Source organism: Aphelocoma coerulescens, chromosome 3 (assembly GCF_041296385.1).
Source record: "Aphelocoma coerulescens isolate FSJ_1873_10779 chromosome 3, UR_Acoe_1.0, whole genome shotgun sequence".
Lineage (NCBI taxonomy): Eukaryota > Metazoa > Chordata > Aves > Passeriformes > Corvidae > Aphelocoma > Aphelocoma coerulescens.
Window position 1 is genome coordinate 116,371,072 of NC_091016.1, and position 13,778 is coordinate 116,384,849.

The window sequence follows — 13,778 nt, forward strand, 5'->3', positions numbered from 1 at the left end:
TGCACATTCTTTAATAGCTTGTTCATCAGACAAAAATAAACATAAGACTACAAAGGGCTACCCAAACTCACTTCATTTCCCTACTGCTGCTGGCTTTAGATTATGTTGACTCTATCAACAAGATTGTGGTTGTAGGTGTAAATTTATTAAGTCCCACACATCAAAATATTGTTATATAAGTTAGTAGGAGCTATGCTCTGGAATGGATACAGGGAGAAACACGAAGCCACATTTTTACTTCAAGGTCCAGATAATACAGATTCAGCAGTATCAACCTTGGAAGAAAATACTGTAAGAGTTTCTAGAGTGGACAAACTCAGAGGAAAAGAAGAGCACGGCCCTGCCTTCACGATGCCTCCCAAATGCAAACCTGGCGCCTCTACTCAGGTCCACCAACCCCTCAAGGAGATGAATACAAAGACTGGAGAGACACCTCACACTGTCTTGTGAAGGTCACACATACTAAGACATTGTCTTTTTTCACTAAGAAATTAATAAACTTTCTTCAGCTAGAACTGGAGGGGTTTGTAAGAGATCAGTGATCCCCTTGTGACTGTAGTGCAGGCTGCAGGTATTCTCAATACTTCTGTAGAGTATTCTGAGACTCTGCAGCACAAAAAGTTTTATCACCCTTCCCATCTGCCCCCACCCACCCACTACTGCTGGCTCCCTTGATTCTGTTCCCCACCTACAGGGAACCCATGCTTTACACACTTAAAAAATTTCTTATGTATTCCATTAGCTTTATTTTTCCAGGCTGAATGTCAGTCAGTTAATTCATTTACTTTTCAGTAAAACAACAGTTTCCAGCTGGTCTCTGTCCTCCCTTGTGTTTGAGGCCTTTAATGAAAGACAGCTCACTATTGATTAAAAGCCACCAACCTGAAGCACAACCAGGCCCAGAAGAGAACTCCTTAGTTACTAAAAAATCTTTTGCAAATAATTTGTAATATAAAGGAATATTAAGAAGTAGAACAACATGTGAAAGGAAAGCCATTTTACACCACATAGGACACAACCCATTACCATAAGAACTTCTCAGGGCCAAGAAATTAGCAAGAGAGGACAAAGACACTGGAAGTCAAGAAATATTTAGAGTTCTCTTCACAAACTATCACCGAAATTTAGAGCTACATAGTTACTCTTTGTAACTACAAAAGCCTCAGATCTTTAAGCCTTTACCTCAAAGAATGATGCCTTTACTAACTGGCAGACTTTTCTACTGAAGAGTTTTTGCCCATTTCTTGGAATCATTTTGTTCTGATTATTTCTGGAAATGAGAGACCATGCAAGATGGACTTGGGACCTCATTTCCAGCTATTATTTCCTTTGTAAGTCAATAGTATATCTCAGTATGATAATGTTTATACTCATCCAAATTTGAACTAATTTTTCAGGAATATTTGTCACTATCCTTTAAGAAAACAAGTTCTCATTTAGTACTGTATTATTACAAGTACTGAACATCAGTTCTACTAGACTCAATATAAAAAATTGAAGAGTGACTACAACTTACTTACTCCACATTTCTTACATAAAAGTCTGAGCAAAGCTCTTTATTAGTTTGTCCTTCTCTGACATTAGAGTCTTAAAGTACAGGTTTGCTCTTAAACCCAGTGCATAGTATAGTTCTCTCAGACATGGCTTGATGGTTTGGGAAATGATAGTGCACTTCATTGTACTTTCATCAAGTACTCACTTGTTATAGAAAAATCTACTCAATTGTTCCATAAATGCCAGGCTGTAAAGCATGTATTTCCACACTGGCTTGCTTTTGATAGCCCTTTGTCTCGTCACTGATCAACAGCATTGTAAAAAGCCTTTCCTGCTCTATCTTACCCTTCTGCCAACACAAAATGCAACTTCTCAGCTTCTGCTTTGACAACTGCAAAGTCAAACTTCCACAGTCTGTTTTCTCACAACTGCTCTCCAACAATTGAACTGTTGTTGCTTTTGCAGGTACAAATATAGACTAGATCTGAACCCCTGTATGAAATGGAGCCAGGATCTATTCTGAGGCCCTGAGGCCAAGTGGAATAGAATGGTTTGTTTCCACAGAATTAGATTCTTCCTCTACCCAAACTGCTTATGGGGAAGATGCATGGCAGCGCTAACTCCTGACCTGTGCTGGAATGCTAGGAGAATGCTAACTGGAGAAGGCTAAAACCATACCAGAATTCATCATTAATAATTTAGCAGTATGTATGATAATACTCCAGTGCTACCATGACTCCTATATTCAGCTGATTTGTAGAGGTAACGTATCTACCTCTGCAGGTCTTTTTATAACAATTCTGTATCCTGCATTCACTCCTTAGAATGCAGATTCATTCAGACATTCAATCAGACCACATTTTCTGAACTTTCAGATTTGCTTTTAACTAATGTCTGACATTAGGCATGTTTTGCCTGTATTTGTGTATCCTCGATCATTCTGTGTTGTATCTGTTCATCTGTTTTTCTTGGTTCTTCTACAGTAAAGTGCCTCTCATTAAGGGTTCTGAAATTCTCGATGCTACTCTTGTACATTTAATTAGTGTATGACATTACAGGGCTGGAAGGGATCTCCATTGGTCTCTTCTTAAGAAGAATCGATGTTATGTTATTTTCAGCAGATACTTATGCATCCTGTCATTAGGAAGCCCACATGATGAAAGTTTCATTATCTTCATAGAAAATCCCATCTAGAGTTCCATTAATATCATTAACTAAAATCTAATCTCAATCACTTTTGTTGCAATATACTCCATTATATATTAGCTCATCTACCATGGACATATACGTTAAATTACTGCCCTTTACTTGAAAATTCTTACTATGTCCTTCAGTTGTCCCTTGTTCAGTCTAAACAACTCTATTTTATACCTGCCATAGGATTCACCTGATTAAACATGGATATCTAAAGCTTAATTTTTCTTTCTTCACAGTCAGAGGAAAGTACACAGTTCATCTCATCCTTAAGTACTGACCTAGATAGATTAGACAAGTGTTACCTATTTCTCCACTGACTATGGCAGGATTTTAAGGGGATTAGTGAATGAATAGAGCTTTATGTTGTAAACATGTTAAGTATTTCTGTTCTAGCACAGGTGTTACCCTTTTGTGAAAATATGCAGCAAATCTGCCTCTTGTCTTCAAATTACCCATATCAAACTGCCATATATTCTCTGCTGATTGCTTTCTCTGATATATATATATATATATATATATATATATATATGTTTGTGTGTGTGTGTGTAAAGCAATGTACTATGAAAACTAGCCAAACAGTCTGTGTTGCTGGATTCCTCCCTCTACAACTGTCAAGCACTTTACATATGGCACTTTGGATAGCTCCGAATTTTCTCAGAAGTGCCTTGAATCCATCTGTCATGAACTGATAGACATAATATTCAAGAAGTCTTTAATATGTGGATGCAAAGACAAGCCCATCCATCCTCCTCCTCTATCCCTGTTCTTGCCGAAGTGTGTTATGTCGCTTCATATCGATATTCCAGCTCTGTCAGTTCTCCCACCCATGTGTGTTAAAGCAATTAACTAATAATTTTGATGATTTGTAAACGTTTGCAATGCTATTTTATTTTCCATGCTTTAGAAATGTACATTACCTGCACACCACCTGTTTCACCTACCATCTTCCAGTAATCCTTTTGTCCCTTATGATTTTCTTTTTTCAGCATAATTTCAGATCATTCATGAGCACAAATTTCCTCATAGTGATACAGAGCTTTTTTTTATCTTTTTCCTTGAACTCATCATCAAGCCTCCTTAACTAAATGTTCCAATGTTAATCACTTTTTCATAGCTAAGGAAGCCAAAGCTCCCATGACACTTGTCAGATTGAAAGTGCTCCAACCTCTGTGCATACCTGAAAATATCCTTTTGAGGAAGCACAGTGGTTTTAATAGCCAAGTCTTATGCCGGGTGGAAAACAAGCAACCTCATTACCCTGTCATTAGTCTCTCACTCTCTATAGTTTGTTTCCATACATCTTTCTTTCTCATATTGACACTGCAGCTTCCCAGGACAGTTCTGATGCTCTTCCTTACAAAACTCTAATTTACTGTCAATTTTTTCACAGAATGAATCTGCTATTTCACCACCTGCCATTTAATTGCTATTACTGCTCTTACTTTAGACTCTTGTTTGTGTTGGCTAAGGACCACAGCAGAGACTGGGGACATCTTTTGTCAGGTACTGGCAGAACTGACATGGAAAAGCCTGAAGTGATGCTTTCTTCTGTCACACAAGAGACTCCCACAGAACCTCCTCAAATTCTTAGTCTCTTTCTTCCAAACATTTCACTGATGCCCCCTTAGTATATCTGCCAGGCAGCAGGATAATTTCACAATAATCTGTTATCACAAAATGCTTTAGACATATTTTTAAATATGCAAAATGACAACTTTAAATTCCCAGTCCTGGCCTCTGTAAAGATAAATTGGACAATATACAATTAAATTGATAAATTGTGGGTATTTGAAGCCAAAGGAGACTCCTGAGTGCCTGACTGGATCTTTTTTTTTGCATCTAAGAAAGAGTTATACTGCATGGAGTGCTAAAGGTCCCAGTCAAGTTGGCTTCAGTGTCTCAGAGGCTACTTAGGCTATCAGGAAAAGTAACATTTCTGCTCAACAGATTTACAGTTTATTTCTAAATGCATTATTGCTGAACATCGAGTTGCAGATACGCACACAGAGTTTTGCTTGTCCTTCTGAGGGATTACAAGCAGAGGGTACAAGAATAAAACAATTTGACTTCAATGGTACGATTATTGCCAAAGACTCTCCTCTGAAGACAGGCTGAGAGAGTTGGGACTGTTGAGACCGAGAAGAAAAGGCTCTGGGAGACCTTACAGCACCTTCCAGTATCTAATGGGGCTATAAGAGAGCTGAGAGGGACTTTTACAAGGGCATGGAGTGGTAGGACAAGACAGAATGGCTTTAAATTGGCAGAGGGAAGTTTAGACTAGATACTAGAAAGAAATTCTTTACTGTGAGGGTGGTGAGACACTGGAATGGGTTGCCCAGGAAAGCTGTGGGTGCCCCATCCCTGGAAGTGTTCAAGGACAGGTTAGATGGGGCTTTGAGGAGCCTTTTCTAGTGGAAGTTGTCCCTGCCCATGGCAGGGCGATTGGAACTGGATGATCTTTAAGGTCCTTTCCAAAACAAACTGCTCTGTGAGTCTGTGATTTTCATGTACTGCAGAGCTCATCTGTATTTTGACAGGCTGCAATACAACTCTTTCAAAAGTCCTCTAAAGCAAAGTTGCTTAAATTGCAAAGTGAAGAATAAATGCTACATTTGTATCAAACTGCCCTGCAAAAAGTTCACTGAATTTTTGAAAGTAAGTTTCCCTCAAGAAATATACTATCTGGTCACATTTTTCCCTGGTAAGTTGCCTGTCTTACTGTAAGGTTCTTCAGTGAAGTGTAACATTAGTTTCCTTTCCAGTTTATCCTTTGCTCCTGAGGAAGCAATCTCTGTCATTCCTCTGAAGGAGTCAGAAAATAGTGGTAAGAACTAATAATACCAAACAGCACTGTAATTTCCTATGGGGAAAACATATTTTCTACCAGTAATTATTGCCAACAGCAATCTTGGAAATATCGTATAACTTATTGTTTAAAACATCAAACAGAAGGAACTGCTTTGTATCAAGGATGACTAATGCAGGAACATGTGCTTCCACACATGCACACACACATTAGATAAAATGTTGATGTTTAGAGGTTTACAAGATATAAACATTGACTTTGAGGTCTGCTTAAGTTTACACTTGAATTTAGAATGAAAACATAGCAGTTAATGTACAACCATGATGGACATGAATAGGCAAAACCAGCTGCAATTGCTACGGACGGGCTTCTCCAACCTGCTTGGTACTGCAGTTGCAGGAAGATCAGAGCTATACAAGAAAATCAGTCAGCTGTGCTTGAGAAAGCACAGCAGAGGCTAAAGCCAAAAATAAAAAGTTATTCAACAATTATACCCAGGTGCTTTACAAACAATAGATGCTTTGTTGGGGAGTGCGAAAAACACTCATTTGCTTTGTGTGATGAAGCATGTGCAGATGAAGTGGGGTGTGTGATGGAAACTGAAGTGTCCACGGGCTTAATCCTGCCCAAAGTTACTTTGGAACAACTCCCACCATCTTCAAATGACAGAACTATCCCTTAGGTAGAAAAATTCATCTCCAGATTAAGCTCTCACATACCATGGCAGATGGCTGTGATGCTGGGATTTCTGCCAGGGTCCAGATTTTGGTCATGGAAAGTGACTCCTCTTACCCTGCAAGAGGGGCACAGAAGGGCCTTCTTTAGGTGGTGCTCAGTCCACAGGGAATAGCCAGGATGGACACTGCCTGCAGCAATTCAGCATGTCCACACTCTGGTTCCTGCCTGAGCTCTACGGGATTACTCTGCTCTGCTAGACAAGGGTTTATGCCTGTGAGTAGCTACATGGAGGTCAGTTTAAGTGCCCTTCTGGACCAGGACCTGGTGCTCATGCTTTCTTGAGGAAGCAACTGGAACACTCATCCTTTGAAAAAGGTGAACTTTCTCTCAACTGGAGTGGCTTTGATTAGTAAGAAAGGTGGACTTTATACCACTTTATACTTCATAAGTGTAATCCACTATTTTTAAAGCTCATTTTAAATAGACCTGACATTTGCACTAACCAGCAAGCAATCTCTTGTGCCACTGGGTTTGCTTAAAATAAGCCAGCATTTCCTTCCCAGATCCATGAAGATTCTGTAGGAATTTTCTCCTTGTCAATATTGTCACATTAAAGAATTAGTGAGTGCTGGCAGACATCTTCATGGTAAGGAGCAGCAGCAAAGTGGATTGCCATACTGTTTTAGCTGATCATAGGAATTACGTCCAAACCAGTGTCCTCTTCAGTCACATGGAATAACAGGTAATGCATTAATTACCAGCTTTGTAAATGTCATTTTCAAAAAAACCCCTTATTCCAATACACAAATGTCTAGAGTTTACCCATGGGTATGGATTTAGCATGTGTTTAAGTGCTTTGCTGGTACTGCATGATGGAGTTCAATGAATCAAGCTAAATTTCTAACCAATAAACACAAGTTATGACAGAGCCAGGAGTTCTACTTCAGATATTCCTTGGGGGAGTTTAGACAGACAGCTTTGATTCAAAAGGCATGAGCTACTGCAGAAGGGAGTCCTTCCCATGAATTCAGAGGGCTTTGTATTGGGCCCAGGGAAAATCAAGTGCCAATTTGCAGATGACTAACTGGCATAGTTTAACACAAAGCAACTGTAGCTGGTAGCACTTAACTGGCATATACTTATATTCAACATCCTTTCTGCTTTGTTGATGTTACCTCTTCCTTTTCCATGCCATTTGCAACACATCATTAGACTCACTGCAAATTTGTGGGCGTAAATTTTATCCCTGGGGATGAAACCTCACCAGGGGTGAATAAACAATCTCCCCTTCCCCAACCAAATCCCAACTGTGCCTCACATTTCATGGAAATGATCAGCAGTTCCACTATCAAAACATTCACGCCTTATGAGTAATATTTATGATGGGAGTTTTTTATGTTGGGTTTTCCCCCCAAGAAAAAAAGAGGAATAATTAACAGAAATAGACCAAATGAGAAATTTCCACATTATTACCCTTATTTTCATAAGGCTTTCACAGGAAAGTAAAAGCTTTTGCAAGTAATAAAAGTCCTCATTAAACATCTTTCTTTCTTTTGGAAATGGGGTAAATTATGAAGCAGATTGACTTTAAAAAATAAATAGGACTATAAATACATAAAAGTCATTGCTTTCCTCCAGTAATTTAATATGAGCATCCTACTCTGAAATAAGGAAAAGTTTATTCACTCACAGAAAGAATAGAGCAGATGTGAGGTTTTTCCGTCAGCTTAAGTGCTGCCTTGGTAAGGTGAGTTGTCCGACTACATTAAACAAACATTTTAGTCAGGCATCACACAGGAAAATAAACAGTAGCAAAGGAAACATGAAAATATTAAAGGCTGTTATTCTTTGGCCCCTTTTCCTGCGAAGCAGGTGATAAAATATTACTGTGTTTCCACAGGTAAGGAAACACGCTCTTAAACACTTTGCAGAAATACATATTACGATCATCACTTAAAATGTCAGAAGTGGATAGGACTCAACTGTGACAGCGCACAGGAGGCTGCCGAGAAACGCTGCAGGAGCAGAAGATTTAGCACACTGGGCCTGGTTGCTGGGCTACCTAAAGCAGCCTTCTGGCAGCAGCAAATTCAGAGAGGCAAAAAACGTCTTGCAGGAGACAGGCATACAGTTACCTGATTTCAGCATAGACTTCTCCTGAATCCTAATTAATCAGATGTTAGTGAGAGGGAGAGACATTATCTGCTGTATCATTTTTGACATCTTTCTGTCCCACTGAGCATCAAAGAATGCACACAGGAAGAGAGGAGACCTGCTGAGCTCCACTGTTTTTGCCCACCTGTGATATACTGTGCTACACTGCACAGATGAAACACGGTTTAGTTTATGTAGATGGAATTTATGTACCGTGTCAGTAATTTCTGTTCGCCATGAAATTTTGTCTGGCTATCCATCATGTCTGAAATTCTATATAGATTTAAATATAAAACATCCTTGAAATGGTTTCTACATTGTAGCCAGAAGTTATCTAAAACGTACATTCATCAGTAGAAACAAAGCAATCACTCTTTATTACCAGGGCTTGGATTTCAATCAGCTTGGAATACCAACTTGAAAATCTCCTGGTCTGCATTCAAAGATCTGTACAGTTGCCCAGTGCCCAGGGGGTAGGGAAAGATTTTATTCTCCTGCCCACTATGAAAGATGTAGGTGTGAGATTGCAAGGTGCTACCTGAAATCCTTTGTAGTATCAGTTTCTGTCTCTATTTTAAAGTGCACTGCATGCACTGTCTGGCCAGTGTGGTTTGGAGAAGCTGCTCATGACAAACATACATACACATTTATAAGGTTAAACTAATGGCTAGGCAGGTTCAGTAGATCAACTGCTGCCCTGGGTTGCAGGTCTATGTACAGTTCTGCTGCTGACCAGCTATGTGATGCTGGGCAATAGCTCATCCCTTGTCTCGAACACTGGGTTCTTTTTTAAACATGCTGATACAGCATTTGAAATAGTAAAATGTAGATGAGAATATAATGTGCATATCTCCCTTAGCTGTGCATGCCTCAATGGACAGGTTTTGTTCCTTTCAGCATGGAAGGCAGAGCTCTTTTGATTTTGTTCCATAAAAGAAAATAAAAACCAAAAGTACTATGTCATCTTCTGTGCTGGATTTAGATGTGCTTATCATAACTTCTGTTGTATTTTAATTTAAAAAGCAAAGCAAGAAAGAAAACTAAATTTTAGCTGTGCAATTATACTGCTTTTATAAATAATTTTTCAGGGGCAAAACCTCTTATTTCACCATTTCATGTGAAGTTTTTTATCAAGTGATCACCTAATTCCTTAAGCACTGGTTTTTACCTCTGAAAAGTAGAAGCAGAATAGGTGGAGGTGCTACTGAGTTCCATGAACACAACACTGTGTACTGTCCGTAGCCAAGTATTTTGGTTAGATGGGTATTTCCACAGCACTTCCACAGTCCCAGAAAAAGAACTCCAAAAATTTCCCATCTCAACTTGTCAGGAAATTGAGGTGGAAATGTAAAATGAGTTTTCAAAGAAGGCAGGAAACAAACAACACTCTCACTAGAAATCAGCAGCTGTAAATTCTAATGCAGCCAAAATATGAGATATCTGACTGTCCTGGCAGCAAGGGTAAAAGCTGCATGGACAATTTGAAACACATTGTTTTCTGAAGCAAAATGAACAGTCGGTAGATACTGACTGGCATTTGTGGTTTCTAGTAGAGAGAGTCCCTCTGTCATCAGTAAAATGCATCAGTCATCTGCAGGGTGTGATTCGCCTTTCCTGCTTTAACGCCAGCTATTCAGACAGCATGATGTCCATAGTGATCGGATGAAGACCACCCATAATGTTGCATTTAAAATCTCTCTGATAAATAAAAAGAACTGGACTAGAAACAGATCTCAAGCCATGAAAACTCGTGAGGCTGGAATAATTCAAACCCAGAATGCAGCCTCCCAGTTGGCTTCCTGGAGATAAACTTAAATAACTTAAGTCAATGTAAAAGCTTCTGTTCCATTTTCATAGCAACTGGAAGCCTACATTTAACTGGCTTTTGACGTAAATTTATCTCCCAGATGCTATTTGATAGTTGTGTAAAATTTATCCATCAATAAAATGTTTCACTCTGGCACCTCAGGGATGTAATTTTGTCTTCCTGTACATCCAATAGGGAGAAGCTGCTACTGCTGGGAGACAAGCCTCGATACCTCATCTGGGACTCACTTCCTATACAGTCCTGTGGGCATAAGAGTGGAGTGCCTGAAACTGCCTTAGCTCTTTTTTTACTCTGTAAAACAAGGGCAATGTAAACACTCCACATGAAATCTGAATGTCTCCATACTTAGAACAAGATAAAATTTGAATCACAGCTCTGGAGTTTTATCTTAATTCTTTGTCTTACAACTTCAGTTGGAGGCTTTAATTAACTAGGCATCTCCTGTTTCCAGTTTTCACTCATGCAACAGCCTAAACTAATCTGAAAGCCTTGTTTCAGGCTTCTGAGTTCCCTCCTTCCCAACCTGCCCCAACAGCACAAAGCAGACCTCCCCCTGCCCCAGGCCACAGTGCTCCCCGACCAGGTTAAACAAACAGGGAGATTCCTCCAGGGAAGTCACAGGTTCAAGATCACAAAGGACCCACCTCATTTGGGCCAGTTGGAGGTTTTTTTTGCTATTGTGCTTATCTGTATCTTCTCTGTCATCCAGACATTAACCTCTGACCTGGGAGCCCGCCTCTCAAAAAAGCCGTGCAGTGTTTACCCATTATGTAATGTCTGTGCTTTTGTGGAAATTTTACAGAAACAAATGGAGGAAGTTTGCCAGTCAAAGGGCTGGACAATAAATCCTGTCCCGTGTAGATAGAATGGTTTACTGTCACTGTAAGTCTGCTACTGGCATCTGTCACCGAAGAAATGTTTATAAATTTCAGGGCACTGGAGTGCCAAAGTATTCCAGCACTGCAGGACTGTACATGATTTGTAGAACCACCACTACTGTGCCAGATAGGGGTAGCCTTGTTTTGCTAGCCTGAATAAACAGAGTGACAATGTTTCAGATAAGTCAGGGTCACTAATGTTCAATATTTCTGTCTATTCATCTCCTAAGTTCATAAATACAAGTACCCAAAAGCTTGTTTGTTCTGCTTCTTCTGCCCTAAGATACCTTTGCTAGAAGGTAAACCAGGTAAGGATAGTCCCTTCAGCCCCTTTTGCTTATTTCTGATGGGTCCTTTGTTATTTATACACTGTATGTTCCCACCCTTCCTTACAATCCATTTTCTTTACAGTCCCTGTTGTCTCTTCTCCTTCTGTACTGTTTCCCCTTTGGGACAAGACATTCTATTATGTTCCCTTTCTGGACACTGTCATCACAATTCCTCTTGCTGTGTAACTGGAGCTTCTACATATCATCAACTATCAAGTTAGGACAACTGAAATATGTGTTTGGATAAGAAGCAGGAACAAACATGATTTGGAACACTGGGACAGATAGGTAATGTAATTCTTCCTTCACTGACTCTTTCGGCCAAGGGCCCGATCCTGCAGCAACTGAATGGAGTTTTTCACTGTCAGTGTCAACAGGAGAAGCACTCGGTCTAAGAATTCTGCTCTAATTAGGTTTCAAATCTCATTTCCTTTCAGAGGAGAGAAAACATTGTTGTGACTAAGCTTTGGATGTGGTAACAAATCCCTGGCAGATTGGTTTGTTTTAACGGACGTATTAGATTTAAGGAAACTTTTACCACCTTTTCTGCCCTTAATCATAGCTTTTATTACAATTATAGTAATGCAACAGAAGTACATGCCAAAGGCAATATGTATATTTTTAATGAGTTGACATGCAACCTTCCTGGAGAGGAGAAACAACTTCATTTGCTGAACATTTCTGAACCATATCTAGCAATTTATTAAGGGACCAGAAAATGTTCAGAAAAGCATCTACCACAAATTCAGAGGCTTCAGCAACTCACAGATGAGCAGTATCATAAGACAGACTCAGTTGTTGTGCTAGATTTAGCAAATTTTTGCTGAATGGTAACATTTTCTATTGTCCTCAAACAATAAAAGAGAAGGTTAACAGGCAATATCCGGACGCTCAAAGATTATTAATCCACGCATGTGGTCCTGAGTCACTGGGCTGTAAAACATCATCAGTTTCCAAAGATGCAAACCAAAGTGGAATTCTGCTTGAGAGAGATGCTATCACAAACCCAAAGGAACTAGTTGCATCAATAAGGCCTATTTATGCAAGTTTTACAAGACACTGGCTCCCAGGGGTTTTCATTCTGGTAGAATTAGTTCAGTCAGTCACATCCTATGAGTGAAGAGCCCTCTGCCTGGTTTCTTGCCTCAATTTACCTTACAGCTTGAACACAGGTCAGACACTGGTGCACATAGGAAATGACAAGAGGCAGACAGGCACACATCTACCAGGGGGCTGAGGAGCTCGCAGGGTCAGTCTCCAACAGCAGCACACAAAATCCGTTCTGTTAAATTATTTCTGCCCACTGCTGTGGCCTGGGCCAAACAACACATACAAACAATGGCTGGCCATGCTTTATTGGAGGGTAACACAGGCCAAGGACCATTTCCAATACAACTCTGGCTATGAATAACCTGTTTTTTAGAGGTAAAAGTTTATCTGTGGGGACCAGAGAAGGATTCCTGGCTTGTGGAAACGTGACCCCACAGAGCTCCACATACCTTCCTCTGAGACAAAATTATCAAAGACACTTGAACATCTCGTGTAGGTATGACTGCATGCTTGCTTTCTCCTTGGCCACCAGGAAACTGACATCAATTAATAGGATCTCAAGCAACTAATTATAGGACTCCTATCAGAAATGTGTATTATCAACCCAGGAGCCTGATTTTGTCAGGCACAGGACACTGCGAGGGAGTGACTGTCATTACGTCCGGTTTGTACAATAAAACTGGGGCTGTCCAGGCTGGCAGCACAAACCCCCACTGCCCATCCTGCTTTTGGGCTCTGTACAGTCCTACAGTGAGCCTCTCACACAGACCAACACACCCACAGATCCATGAAAGGCACAGCCCCTCACTGCAATCCCAGTTACTCTGGCACATCTGTTTGGATGATTAGTAAGTAAAATTTAACTGATAGAAGACAGAGCCCAACTGGAAATGTAGGAATGTGTTTTTACTACTATTAATGCAATCAAAACTTCCTTCTTGCTATTATTACTCTGTTAGCACGTCAATTTTATTCCAAATTGTTTTAAACTGTTAACTTACCAAAATACCTGGAGTATAGCACAATTCACGTTCTGGTTTTCATTCTAAACTTAACATAATTTATCTGAAATTATTCTGCTTCTTAAAGTTGTTTATCTTGCTAGAATGTGAAAAATATGTGTACAATATGCACTGGAAGAACGTTAATCTTTCTCTTTATACCCAAAAAAATGTTGAAATTCAGTGCATAAAGTAACTTCTAGTGTCTTTGTAGGCTGAAGGTCCTTTTCTGAATTTACCAATATTCCAATTCAGATGACAGAGTCTATACAGCTGGCTAAAACATAGCTTAAAAAAACAGATGCAAAGAACCCTTTGTGAAACTGATGACTGTTTCACATTCACCATCCAATATGAATGAAA

General features: G+C 39.7%; 1 protein-coding gene across 2 annotated transcripts in view; it reads right to left on the minus strand.

The window, feature by feature from the left end:
• The window catches only part of LDAH (lipid droplet associated hydrolase), a 113,567-nt gene that overhangs the window by 25,935 nt on the left and 73,854 nt on the right, over positions 1–13,778 (minus strand). The gene's annotated exons all lie outside the window — the stretch shown is intronic.